Source organism: Lissotriton helveticus, chromosome 5_1, assembly GCF_964261635.1.
Source record: "Lissotriton helveticus chromosome 5_1, aLisHel1.1, whole genome shotgun sequence".
NCBI lineage: Eukaryota > Metazoa > Chordata > Amphibia > Caudata > Salamandridae > Lissotriton > Lissotriton helveticus.
Window position 1 is genome coordinate 1386259899 of NC_136065.1, and position 13754 is coordinate 1386273652.

Consider the following 13754-nt stretch of genomic DNA (forward strand, 5'->3'; position numbering starts at 1 on the left):
CCTCTTGGATTGAAGAACATTGTATCTATACAAAATACCAGGCAGGTTTTAGATCAAAGATAAGCACTATAGACCAGGTTTTTAGATTTTTATGTTTAGTCTGGAAATACACGATTATAAGAAGTTCCCATATATACGTGGCTTTTGTAGATTTGAAGGCAGCTTTTGACATGGTTCCTAGGGCAGCCCTATGGAAGACATTAAGTAAGATGGGCGTCCCTGCGAATATCCTTCAAATTTTAATTAGACTTCATGAGAATAATTATGCACGAGTCAGATGGGGACCTAATGGAGAAGTTAGCGAGAAAATAAAAATAGCAAAAGGGGTAAGGCAGGGGTGTGTAATGGCACCTACCTTATTCTCCTTGTACGTTAATGACATTCCCGATACTCTTTTGGGCTGCGAGCATGACTCTCCCAAATTGAGCGGGCAAGCCGTTCCGGCATTGTTGTTTGCAGACGACACGATTTTCATTTCTCAGACACCGAGGGGGCTCCAAAACCTTTTAAATACTTTTAGTTTGTATTGTCATGACAAGGGATTAGAAATTAATTCTTCAAAAACAAAAGTTATGACAATCAACCCTCATAAAGGTTTTAATAAGGTTTTTAAGATAAATAATGAACCTATTGAAGAAGTCCCCAATTTTAAATACCTGGGTATTATTTTAGACAGCCACATTACATGGAAGACACAATTGGAGAACTCAAAACTAAGGCTGACCCAAAATCAGTGTCCGATTTTAAAGAGGCATAAGAATAGCCATTTTAAAGCAGTCTCACCAGCCATTGAATTATTTAAATATAAAGTACAATCATCCTCACTTTATGGTGCGGACCTTTGGGCCTATGCCTCAAAGGATACTTTTCGAGTGAGGGAAAATTCCTTCATTAGGCAACTTTTAGGAATACCTGGGTCAACACCATTGACACCCGTATTATGGGATCTTAACTTTCGACGTACAGATGACTATGCTTCTCTTCGTCCGCTCCTTTATTGGATCCGTTTATGGTCCGTTGAGGAGCTGACAGATTATAGAGAAGCATTGAAAGAGATATTGGCCATAAGGAATATTACGCATTTGCCATGGTTAGAGTACGTCAAGAAATGGCTCGAAAAATTAGGGCTAAGTGATTTCTGGCTTGATCCTGATTCCCTCACAAATAGTTCAAAAAAGATTTTGAAGCAAAGGTACTGGGATTACATTAGAGACTCAGTGTTATTAAACCCCAGAACAGGGACTCTAACTTCGAAATTTTTCGAAATTAAAATGACTATGCATTTAGAGCCCCTTATGGATGAAATTCACCCTCCACTGGCCAAAATCCTATATTTAAAGTTCTGGTATGGTATTTTACAATTAAAAGAAAGGACAACCAGCTGGAACTGTAATAAGGGGTTGGTCGGGGTCGCTGGCTCTAACATATGTGAGCTATGCGAGATGAGGCTGAAAGAGGATGAGTCCCATGTTTTATTCATATGCCCAGCTTACCTAAGAGCCAGGAAAAAATGGCTTAAGCCAATCTGTAAAAGGCTAGGCTTAAGACAAATCAAGGTGGGACTTAGAATTTTTAAGGGTGACACTGCACAACCGATTGTCTTCAGCCTAAGTCGTTTTCTCTTATGTGTAGCCTTGATTAGGAGGATGAAAAACCTAAAAACCTAATGAAATAGGCTACCTTACAATGTTTTTTTTTTTTTTTTTTTGTGTTATTGGTCAGCTGCTAAATGTTGCTTGCTTTACTGTCCTGATGTGTATTCCTTTTTTAACAAAACAGATGTTTAACTTATTTTTTTATTAAATTTGAATATTTAGTGTTCTGTATACTAGAGGGACCAATCACGATCTAGTCAATTAAGTGGATGGCTTGAAAAATGAATTGATTTTTTAGGTATTTTATGCAAAGGAAATGTGTTGATATTCTTACCCACTGCTACTGTTTTATTATGTATTATATTGTAACATGATGTACTATGATTGTGTTTGTATCTTACAAGGTTTTTTAAACCGAATAAAGATTTAAAGTAAAGTAAAGTAAAGAATTACTTATGAAGGACTTCAATGTATTTAGAGACCGTATTCTTAAAAGCTATGATTTTTTTATATACTTTCTTCAAGCTGCCATGGATAACTTTCTCAATAGCTGCATAGGGACCACGCCGGTAATCAACTTGAATAACAAACATATCGCCCTACGACACAAAAACTCCGATGAATTAACGTATGTAAGCAAATTAATAAAAATTATATAGAAACTACATTTAGGGGCGCGCCAGGCCCCAATGGAACCCCCAATGCCCCAATGCCCTTTTTAGGGGAGACGCCTCATATTGGGCCCATTACTTTACTCCACTCTTCAATGAGTTGTTCATTACAAATGGAATTCCAGAATCATGGAGGGGAAGTATTATCCAGCCAATTTTTAAATGGGGAAACTCAACAAAGCAGGCAAACTACAGATTGATCGCTTTAATTGACGTTGAAGCAAAGTTATATGCGAGCTGCTTGTTAATCCAATTGAAAAAATTGTCAATTGCAACTGCATCCCAAGATCTCAAACAGGGTTTCAGGCTGGAGCAGGCACGCTAACAAACCCAACGGCACTAACATTGCTAGCCGAAAAAGCCAAATTTAAGAAACCCTGCTTGTTTGCCTGTTTTGTGGACCTTAAGCAAGCTGTCGACAGTGTGCCCTGTAAACGTCTATGGGAAAAACTGGACAGCTGGGGCATCCCTATAAAGTTATTAAACACCATCAGAGAACTATATTTGCGCACATGGAGTCGGGTAAAGTTAGGGGATGGCCGGTGGATAACAAAGAAAATATACACCCAAAATGGTCTGAAACAGGGGTGCATGTTAGCTCCAACCCTTTTCAATCTGTATATATCCGATCTTGAAGAAGCTCTTCTGGAAACCAATAGTCATTCCCCATCGATAACTAATGAGGAAATCAAGTGACTTCAGTACGCCGACGATCTAGTACTATTACGTCAAACCCCAATTGGCTTACAATGAGGAATGAGTGCCTTAGCCAAATATTTGGCAGCAGAAGGGCTAGAATTGAATTTACTAAAAACAAAGGTTATATGGCTGGTGGATGCCAAACACAAGAAATGGCATATAGAGGGTAAAAAAGTTGAAGCAGTCACCTCCTATAAATATCTTGGATTCATGGTAGAACAAAAATTGAGCTATAAATGACTGCTCAACTTAATGAGGTCAAAAACTCAAAACCTGATATACGGTTTTAACGTACTAAAAAATAAATTAAGCTGTCCATCATACGGTAATCTATTAACTGTCTTGCAGGCACAGTTAATTCCAACAGTAACCTATAGCACTGAAATAATGAAAGGTTGTGACATCCCTGCCTTGAACAAAATACAAACATAAGTCTAAAAAAAACATTTCATATCCAACAATGTGCATCGCCAGCTCAGGTGCGGCTAGAGTTTAGCTTACTGAATCAGGAATTTCGGAGCAAAGGCGCCTTCATTATATTATGTTAGAGGTTGCATGCTTCTGAAAGTGGGACCAGAGACCAACTATGCTAGAAAGAAATAGGCAGACAAAAAGAAAAGAAAATGCACGGATCCTGGGGTGGTTATTCAAACCAGGTGATAGAGAACCTGTCTGCACAAGACATTTGGAATCTCAGCACAGGGAAAAAGGCTTTCAACAAACTAATCAATACCACAATAAAACTCTTCTCTCACTCCACAGATGAGAATACCTTACTGCAAAGACGGCATGACTGGACGGTTATCAGCTCAAATGGGAAAAGGAAGCCTCAGGAATATTTATCAGCTTATTTCTCACCTACCCTAAAACATCAATTTATGAGGTTGCGTCTAGGCATGTGGGAAACAAAAGACTTAATCCCAGCACGGAAGGATAAAAGTGATAATCGAGACTGCAGACTTTGCGGATACAAATATGAATCTATTCAACATATTTTTTGTGTATGCCCAAAGTTATTAAAAGAACAGAAGTCACTAATAAAAGCACTACTCAATAGAATGAATATAAGAACGTGTAGAGAAGCTGTAATCACCTGGCTCAACGGGGTCTTAATCTAGTATGCAGGGGGGTAAAACTTTTAAATGTGTACTTAAAGGAAATTGGTTGAAACTCTGAGGAGATCAAAATAGACTGTCACAAAGACATGAACTCCCAAATATCCATTTTGTACGAAATTTTAAATAATTGATGCACAGAAGTATTTTGTAGATCAACCGTATAAAAATTCTACTAATGATTTTACGTGTTTATATAAGTATGCTGTAGTACTACTTAAATGTCATTGGTGTAATGGTTTTTGTTTTTAAACGACCGATCACTTAAATAAATAAATCTGAAGTGTCTTCCTTGGTGTAATTATTATCGACATCAGTAGCAGTCAAGAAAGAGTTTTAGCCAAAAAGCTATGACAAAGAAATATTGGTAGTAAATAAACTGAACGATAACCTTTGTTTTTAAAAAATACATCTCTAAAAATGAAATGTATTTGGGCTGTAAACTTCTCTAAACACCATATCTTTTGACATTAAATATTTAATAAAGGGGTGTGAGTCCTTTTTTTTCCATATTCCATGAAGTTCAAAGAGAAAATGGAAGCAGAGCATTTCTTTTAACTATATCATTTAAGCTGTTCCACATTGTCTCAGTGTATCATATATTATAATCGTTTTCTGACCTAAGGTACTCATAATTTCACTTCGAAACATGGTGACATTTTTGAAGCTGTAAAACCCTGGACTACTGTACCATTATTTGGTGCTCAAATGCTCGTTGTAAATTCACTTCTGGTCCTTCAATCCTATATTTTAATTACGAGTAACAGGATATCAGAAACAATAGCACCATCCCAACCAAACAAAGATAAAAACAAATGAGTTCCTCCACTGAAATCTTTGCTCATGGTAATTAAAGAGGAACTCTTTCTTTTTTTTGTAAAATATTTTTATTGGCACTTTTAATTATTACATACATCACATCATTCATTGCCGATGGACTTGGCATACGAATGATCCCGCACGGGGACTTAATACTGTGACATAGTAGCATAGGGATTGAAGGTTATTAAGCCCTGTCACTCAGTCTACTACTTGGCGAAGACCCTTACAGGTCTATGTCCATATATACATGTAACCTTCACATGTGTTACTCGCCGCATCACAATGGGGACGTGAGGTGTATTGTCTTCCCACACGTGAGCCCGCAGGGGTTTTGAAATATCAGACATATTCTAACCGTGAATAAACCTGGGGTAAAAAAAAACTGGGATACACTGTGTCTTATGCTGTGGGTACATATATATGAATGCCTGAGAGCTGCATTATTGTAGAATATCAAGATGTAATTGTGCCGAGACAGATTGGGAGAGGGGGAGGGACAACGCTAGGAGCTGTTTGCGCAGGAGTGTGGTGATGGGTCCCTAGCAGCCATTAGGTCTAGCCCGTTGGGTGTTTGGGCCCGTTGCATTCCCTCCCGAGCACCCTCAAGGGCTATAGGGGATCCAGGGGTACCACCCTCCTGCTCCTCTGCCGCCGTTTCATGTGCAAAGGAGTGAAGAAGCATGGCCCATGGCATGGAGATAGGATGCTTGTGAATCCCCTGAGCTGTCTCCCCCCGCAGTATTCCCTCTTCCGCAGCACCCCACTTCTTAACTGCACCCACCCAGGCCGCCAGGGGGGCCATCGGGTGCCTTCCAATGCATCGTTATGCACCGTTTGGCCAGGAGGAGCACTAAGGAGTCAAAGCGCATTTCGACTTTCATGTGCTTGTGGTGCTTACCGATACCAAAGGCGCTAGCTTCCCACATGTAGAGGTCCCAGAGTCCTGTGACCGTTCCAAGGGTAGTATGGACAGTGCTCCAGTAGTTGTGGAGGGATGAACAGTCCCACAGCATGTGAAAAAATGAGGCAGCAGGCTCCTGACACCTGGGGCAGGCAAAGTCACCATCGGGGAAATACTTTTGGAGCTTCGCAGGAGTGAGATATGCCTGATGTAAGATATGCAATTGTATGTTCTTGAAACGATAGTTGCGGGATACCTTCTTGGTGTATGCTAGTGCTTTGACCCATTCCCTTTCATGTAGAGACCTGCGAAAGTCGGCTTCCCATTGTTCTCTGAGGGATGCAAGTGTGGGTTGCTTAAGGGATCGTATGGCTTTACATATCCAAGTAATTAGGTGCCGACCAGGGCCCATCTGTAGGATTGCATGGAGGACCGGGTGCGTAGGGGGTTCTTCCTCATTTGTGTGCCAATGTTTATGACAGTCTTGTAAAAGCTACCTGTGTAGCAAAAACTGTACCCTCTGGAGCTCAAAATCATTCACGAGTGTTTCAAACGTCTGCATTTGTCCGTCAAAATAGAGCGCCCAAACTTCCGTCAGGGCGTGTTCCATCCATATGTGCAGCATTCTCTCTGTGTAGTGTGTGCGACCTTTGGGAAGCCCTACCAACGGCAGGAGAGGGGAGTACGGGGGTGCCGCACGGTTCATTCTGTAGATGCCTGTGAGACAGGCGTGCGCCGTCATCAGTTGTAGTGGCTTGGTCGAGAGGGGTGCAGCTCCTGGTAATAGCATGCGATGAATGGCGGGGGTTGGAAGTTGGCCAGCCACAGTGGTCAGTTCTTTTTGCGCCCGGCCCGCTGGCCAGCGGGACACCCATTGCAATTGGGCAGCCAGGAAGTAAGCCTCGAAGGATGGCGCAGCTAGCCCTCCTTGGTCGAGAGGTAACTGCAACTTTGCCAAGGCGATACGCCTACGGCCAGAGCCCCAGATAAGGGTCCCCAGCAAGACATCTAGCTCGCTGAAAAACGAGCGGGGGGAACCACTGGAAGGTTGGAAAAGAAGTACAGGAGTTTTGGGACTAGGATCATTTTAGCGATCGCTATTTTGCCCGTGACTGCGAGTGAGAGATCTTTCCAGAAGTGTATGGATGACCTAATGTCTGCCACCAACCTTCATAGACGTCCTGTGGTGTGTGATACAGTCGAACTCCCAGGTACCGTACTTCTTGGGGGCTCCAGGAAAGGTTGACGTTACCCAGCCTCAGCTGGCACTGGGGCATTGCCTGCACCAGGGGGTATACCGTGGACCTGGACCAGTTAATTCGTAGTCCTGCCACTTTTTCAAAGTCCTGCAAAATGCATAGTATAGGGGTGAGGTCTGCTGCAATATCCCGGACATATATGAGAACATCATCAGCGTATAATGATACAGTATTAAGCTATAGGAATTCCCCACTCGTCACCCTCGGCACGAAGAAGGCTGCCAAGTGCTCCACTGCCATGGCGAAAAGTAGGGGGGAGAGTGGGCAGCCCTGTCGGGTACCACGGCATACCAAAAAGGAGGTGTGATGAGGGGGCCTTTTCTAGCTCTGGAGGTGGGCTTGGTGTATATGAGCCTAGTATATGCTTGAAGGCGAGGTCCTTTTCCCATATGCTGTAAGACCCGAAATAAGTATGCCCATGAAAGGGTATCAAAGGCTTTTTCAAGATCCAAGACCAGTCACGCCGCTTGGCAAGCCACGCCAGTAATTTGCCCACCCTGTCCCCTTCTTTAAGAGCACGTGCCACGTATGCCGCAAAATTATACCTACGCAGCTTACTAAAACCTCTTCGTATGCTGTTTTTGCGGCAGCAATTTGGGCCGGTGTGACTTTGTTTGGATCAGTCTCCTTTGTAAGAGCGGCAAGAGCTTGCTCTGTTTTTTTTATATCTCGCTCTAAGACTTGACGGACTCCTGCGACTTGTCGAATACACGTGCCCCTTATAACAACTTTAAAGGCGTCCCATTCCGTTGCACGCGTGGTGGCATTGTCAGTGTTCTCTTGAAAGTACTGGCTAATATGGTCCGCCTGTGCTTGCATGAAAACCGGGTCGTCAAGACATTCCCTGGGGAGATGCCATGTGGGGGCAGGGGGGTGTGGCAGGCGCCATCGCATTGTGAGTGTGTGAGCGTCATGGTCTGATATGGTTCTGCCCTGGTAGTCAGTGTCAGAAATGAGAGGCATGATAGTGGGGGGACAAAGGAAACTGTTCAAGTGCACTCTGAGGTCATGTGGCACTGAGTGAAATGAGTAAAGCCTAGTGGTGGGGTTGCGAGCGCGCCAGGCATCTGTGAGGCAATGGTGTGCCCATGTCGCAAATCGCTTCGCCTGCGCCGCTATGGGAGACGTCGGGTGGGGAGTGGATCTATCCCGTGTTATGTTTTGTAGGCAGTTGTAGTCCCTTCCTAAGATCCAGGAGATCGGTGTGTATGTGCTCAATGGTGTAGAAAGTGTGTCCCAGAATTTAGTTTGATCAACATTGGGCCCATAGACACTCCCCAATAGGACTGCTTGGCCTTCAAGTCGCCCCTGCAAGAGAACATATTGACCATCTGGGTCAACGGTTTGGGACTGTTCCTGGAATGGAACGTCGGAGCGTATCCATATAAGGGTGCCTCGAGCAAAGGCCGAATACGTAGTAGCGCATATGATTCCCCTCCACCGCTTACGCAGCTTTGGCACTTCCCCTGCCGCTAGGTGTGTTTCCTGCAAGAGCGCGATGGTGGCGCTTGATATATGCATAGACTGAGTACCGTCTACGTGCGGTGTACATGCCGTGCACGTTCAGTGTAAGGATGGTGATGGTGCCAGTCTGTGCCATCGAGGTATGTGCATGGTACGTAGGGTTGTGGGGACCCCTGGGCCCTCCCGAACGCCTCGATCTCTAAGCTGTCCCTCCAATTTCTGCTCCGCTATGGCGTCCGTGCTGCTACTCATCAGCATGTTAACGGGGACACAGTGCAGTATGGGTGTGCTCAGTGGGGGAGGGGGAAACTGGGGTGGGGAAAAACGCAGCCCCAACGCGGGGGACCCATTGACATAGGCGATACGTCCAAACTAGCTGTCAGCTGGCTCGAGAGCATCAGCACGCTATGGGGGTGGCGGCCTGTGTCTGCGAGGTACCTCAGCTTGTGGGCTATGCGTGCAAGTTAGTGGCTGCTTGCTGGTCCGCTTAAGTGAATAAATGGCTAACCAGGCCTAGGGAGGCATGTGGGCGCGCGTGCAGTGAGGTTGCTCGTGTCGGTGCCAAAGAGGCATCTCCTCCCGTCGGTACTTTCTTCAGGTGACGAACGAACATTTATATCAGGTCATCAGCGGATCTCGGGGTGACCACGTGCAAGGCCACTGAGTCCACTCCAGATTGCGTTGTTTCGTTGTCTCCTTCCTCCTCTGAGGTGAATATGTGGGGAGCTCGTTCAATGTCCGTTGCAGGGGATGCGGGACGGGGGTTCGCCCCACTTTCAGAGCTTTCTGTCGTTCTTGAACTATTTGTTCCAGGTCTGGCGACCCAAGGGTGCGTGGAAGCAAGTTGGAGGCGTCCTGCCGGTTGCGCCGCCGTGAGCGTTGTCTTCTGGGTCCTGGCGTTCCTGCGTGTTGCTTGTGGGTACGCGCTGCACGGGGGCCTGTGGTACCGCGTTGGTCCAACCAGTCATGCGCCTCCTACGGAGTCGTGAAGAAGTGAGTGCTCCGTCATGCATGACCTTAAGGCGGGCGGGGAATAGCAGGGAGTATTGCGTCTTCTCTGCTCTAAGACGCTATTTCACTTCCAAGAAGGACGACCTTTGGCGCTGGACCGCTCGGGAATAATCAGGAAAGATCATGATGGTTCTGTTCTCCACCCGGAGCGGCCCAGCCTGACGGGCCGCCCTCAACATCGCATTTTGCCAGCATGGGGCACGGGGGGCCCTTGTTTGGGTCGGCGTGCTGGGACATGATGGGCTCGCTCGATGGAGAAAAACGCTGATCGCTCTGCATCCGGCGTGAATAACTTAGTCCAGGTCTCCATATACTCCACTGCATCCGCCTTTTCGATTCCTTCTGGCAGGCCAAGGACGCGTATATTGCAGCGTCTTGAGCACCCTTCCAAGTCATCGATTCGTTCTTCCATGGAAGACCTGCGGACTATTAACGTTTGTATCGTGTCCTGGTGAGTCTGTACCGTAGGCTGGTGGGAAGTGACGGCTTTCTCATTATCCGAGACCTTATCGTTGTCAGGGTGCCCAGCTGCTGCTGCATGGAGAGTCTAGATTGCTCTATTGCCATTAGAACTCTGTCCAATTTGGCCGAGAGGGAGACATCTGGTACTGTAGCATCGTCCTTGGGGGGCCCTATAGAGTGATTGCTGGCAGTGTCTGAGGTAGCCCCTTGGGCTGTTGTCAACGCCCTGGCCTGCCTATTCTGCAGGCTTGACCAACCGTGCGTCTCCTGACGCCGTGACTAGTCGGTGCCCCTTGTCAGTGGAAGTAGTTCAGGAAGGAGCCGGGATGCAGGTAAGTCTGCGGGGGCCACGGGGAAGCTGGAGCGGGCCCTCAACTGGCAGCTGGGGCGGCTCTCCGTGTCATATGTTATAGTGCAGCAAATTCGATTCTTCGTGGCGCCTGACCCTGGAATTACCACCACCCCGACAGTGAAGAAACTCGCAACGCCCCTTCACAGCTCCCCTTCGCCGGGGCGCCGACTCGGTAATCAGCCCCTCCCGGCGCCGGGGTGCTGGCCCAGACTCTGGCACCTGTTCTGCACTTACCGGCGTCCTCGGCTGCCAAGAGATCCATCCCGGTAGGTCACAGCAGCAGGACGCGCTCCTATCGCTCCCAGGGCGCTCAAGGGCAGCCCTCCCTGATGCAGTCAGGCCGGTTCTCTCCCGAGTGTCGCTTGGGGTAACACCAGTTCTTGACTGTCTCCAATCTCTGGCAGACGCTGCTGTGTGTGTTAGCTGTGGGCTTTAGCGAGGGGCCTCACCGCTCGCCGAGCCTCAGGCTGGATCCGCAGTGTGTGTCCCGCATGGCCGCCATTTTAGGGTCAGGCAAGCCGCCTAACGGTCGCGGCCTGCAGCTGGTTCCATCTGATGCATCGGGCCTCCCGCCAGCCCACCGCCGTTGCTGACCAAGCTCACCTGGGTGCCGCTGTCAATCCAATTTCACAAGAGGCTGACCGCGTAGATCCCCAACACAGCCCACCAGCGGTGAGCTGTCAAAGATGATCAGGCCTGCAGCGTCACTTGCAGGGCTTACGCTCCCGCCGAGCCGTCCGCAGTGCTATCTGGGCGCTTCCCCCGGCTACAGCTTGTGAGCAGGGATTCTCAACCGCTGCGCAGGCGGGAGGCGAGCGAGGATCAGGTGACGGGTTGCGGTCACTCCGGTCCCCAGTATCGGGGTAATGGCAGACGCGCGGCGTTCTCACTTGCACGCAGCGATCGAGTCTCTCCCTTATGGCCGCTACTTAGGCGGATTGCTGCTATGGCCCCAGAGTTTCTCCACAGGGCCCCAGTCGCGCTGCGGGCTCACAGCAGCTCAGGCATCGGAGGGAGGATCATCCGAGGGGACGGTTGCCATGTTGTGCTCCGTGCCGTTCCCACATTACCCAGCCAGACTCCAGTCACCACAGGGCATCGTGGCTATTGTGGGTGTCAGTGTTGGACGCCTGGTACGTTCCAGTGCCGCAGGACTTCAGCGGCGATCAGCTGGGCTACTTCGGAAGGGCGAGGTGGAAGCCCACTTACAGAGCCTCAGCGAAGCACGTTCGCCTTGGTGGTCATCTTGACCACCCCCCCTAAAGAAGAACTCTTTAATAAGCAGAGCAGTCACACCAGAAATATCAGGTCATTACAAGATCACAATTTTAGTTAGCACAATCCCAAGGAATGCAAAATGCAGAAAAGTGTAGAAAGACCCATAGACAATGGTATAATAACCATTTAACGCATGTTAAAAAAACACTATATGGGCTGGTGGTAACTGGCAGTATAGCATCAGCTCACCATCCCTCTGTAGGATTCTGCAGCCATCCATATATTTGCTGACAATAACAATGACCAACCATTGTTATGGTGTTGTGGACAAGAGCACTTCTCAGCACAGGTTCTATGCAGCAAGAACTCTGAGCGCATCTGGAAGTGAAAGGGATAAGGGTGCGACCTGACTATGTGTCAGTAGGACGCGATGTTTTAAAACCTGGTCTTTTGTTTGATAACTCATTGCATTGCCTGGCCTGTAGACTTTATTTGTATTCAATGATTACAATTGCTTCACAACACCAATTTGTAAAAGGAACTGAGGGGCAATATTGTGCCCTGCCCACATGGCACAGTGTCAACTCTAGTTAGGAGGTAGGAAACTGCATAATTCACAGACCTCTACTTGGTTGACATTCCCGTCTGGTCTAATATTATGAGTCGTACAGTTTTGTGTTTAAGTACTGAGGAATGTAATTCTATTTTATAACAGTAAAGATTTACAGTACATCTCATGGCAGTACTTATCGCAAAACACAATCATCTTGCGGGGCATTACGTCTCCTTACACGGCATTTACATTACTTCGCCAGTTTCTTAATTTAAAACGCAATGAGCAGAACATGTTTATAATGGGAATATTACCCTTTTCAAATAGTCTAATCTATGGCTGGTATATTGACGGTTTATAACTAGTACACCTCCTACAAACAGAGTAATGTAATGTAAAACTATCTCCACACTACCTGTAGAGAAATCGAGTGACTTCCCCCATCCTCTTTGTGCCATACCTGTTTTCTTCAAAAACTGATCAATCTTAGAATTTACTTGAGTGAGAGAGAGAAAACTCCTTTACCAGCCACAGTGTAAGTTAGCATTCTCTTCTGAAATGTGCAGAACTGGTGCAGGTGTTTTTGTGATGAGGCGCAATACTTAGGGAGCAAAAACACAAACCAGGAGCACTTAGAGCACTGTACTCATTTCCCTCCTGGAGAAAGTTGCACTAGAAAATGTATTGAAATTCAGGATAGGTGTTACGCCCAAGCACTTTTAGACCTTCACTAACTGTCACTTTTCTAGACTGCCGACTTTGGTGCTGGAAACCAGCGTTCGGGCCTCGGTGTCGCGTCCTGTGACTCTGGGCAAATCACTTAATCTCCCCGTGCCTACCAACATTTAAAAAATAATGATTTCCTTGTGTAACGGAACCGGTGCTCATGTACAGCGCTCCAATACCTTCGGGTCGAGTTCGCGCAACATAAAACTGCAAATTCCTCTCACAAATGCTCTCTCCCGTTTCATTTTCACATTCCTCGCCTGTCGCTTCCCTTACCTCGCGTACCTTCTTCTATCCTCTTACATTTCTACTCAATTCATAGTTTCTTGACACAACTTCCGCCACCTTCCACGAGCCCGACCTAGTGCCTCACACCTCCTCTAATTTCACACCTTTCCTAGCAGTCATTCTTCGTACCCTCCTCAGCAATTTACTTCCTGCCACGCCCCTTCCTCGAACGCTAGGCCAAAGCCAAATTCCGATCGCCTCCAACTGATTAAAACAACAGAGAAAGGCAGTTGGGAAAAACCATAAACGCCTGTTTGGGGGGGGGCGTAAGGGGCTTGAAGTAAACGAGAAAACATTCTACTCCAAATCAGTATGTTCTACTCCCAATAAAAAATAATTTACCTGTTTAGTTTTAAAATTAGATAATATCCTTCCGCCACGGGAACTCCTTTAATACCACAACAAGAGGGAATAATCACAGACGCCGTTCCCCCTCTTCCACAAAGATAAATGAGATTTGCCTCTTCATAGCTGATCGGGGAACTCCAGATGTCGTCCCCGCATTGTCGGGGAGTGGTTCCGGATCCCATTTTTTATAGTAGACAGACCGATATCCCCTAGTTTGACAACAATTGACTCGCAATTACGTGTTAAAATAACAATTTAGATACACCTCTA

The 13754-nt window shown here is 46.7% G+C and overlaps 1 protein-coding gene across 1 annotated transcript in view; it reads right to left on the reverse strand.

The window, feature by feature from the left end:
• Positions 1-13319, reverse strand: part of LOC144752662 (pendrin-like) — a 928614-nt gene extending 915295 nt beyond the window's left edge. Inside the window, exon 1 of the mRNA XM_078640532.1 lies at positions 13125-13319. The gene's annotated coding sequence lies outside the window, so the exon portion shown is untranslated. The remainder of the gene's footprint in view (positions 1-13124) is intronic.
• Positions 13320-13754: the final 435 nt, after the last annotated feature.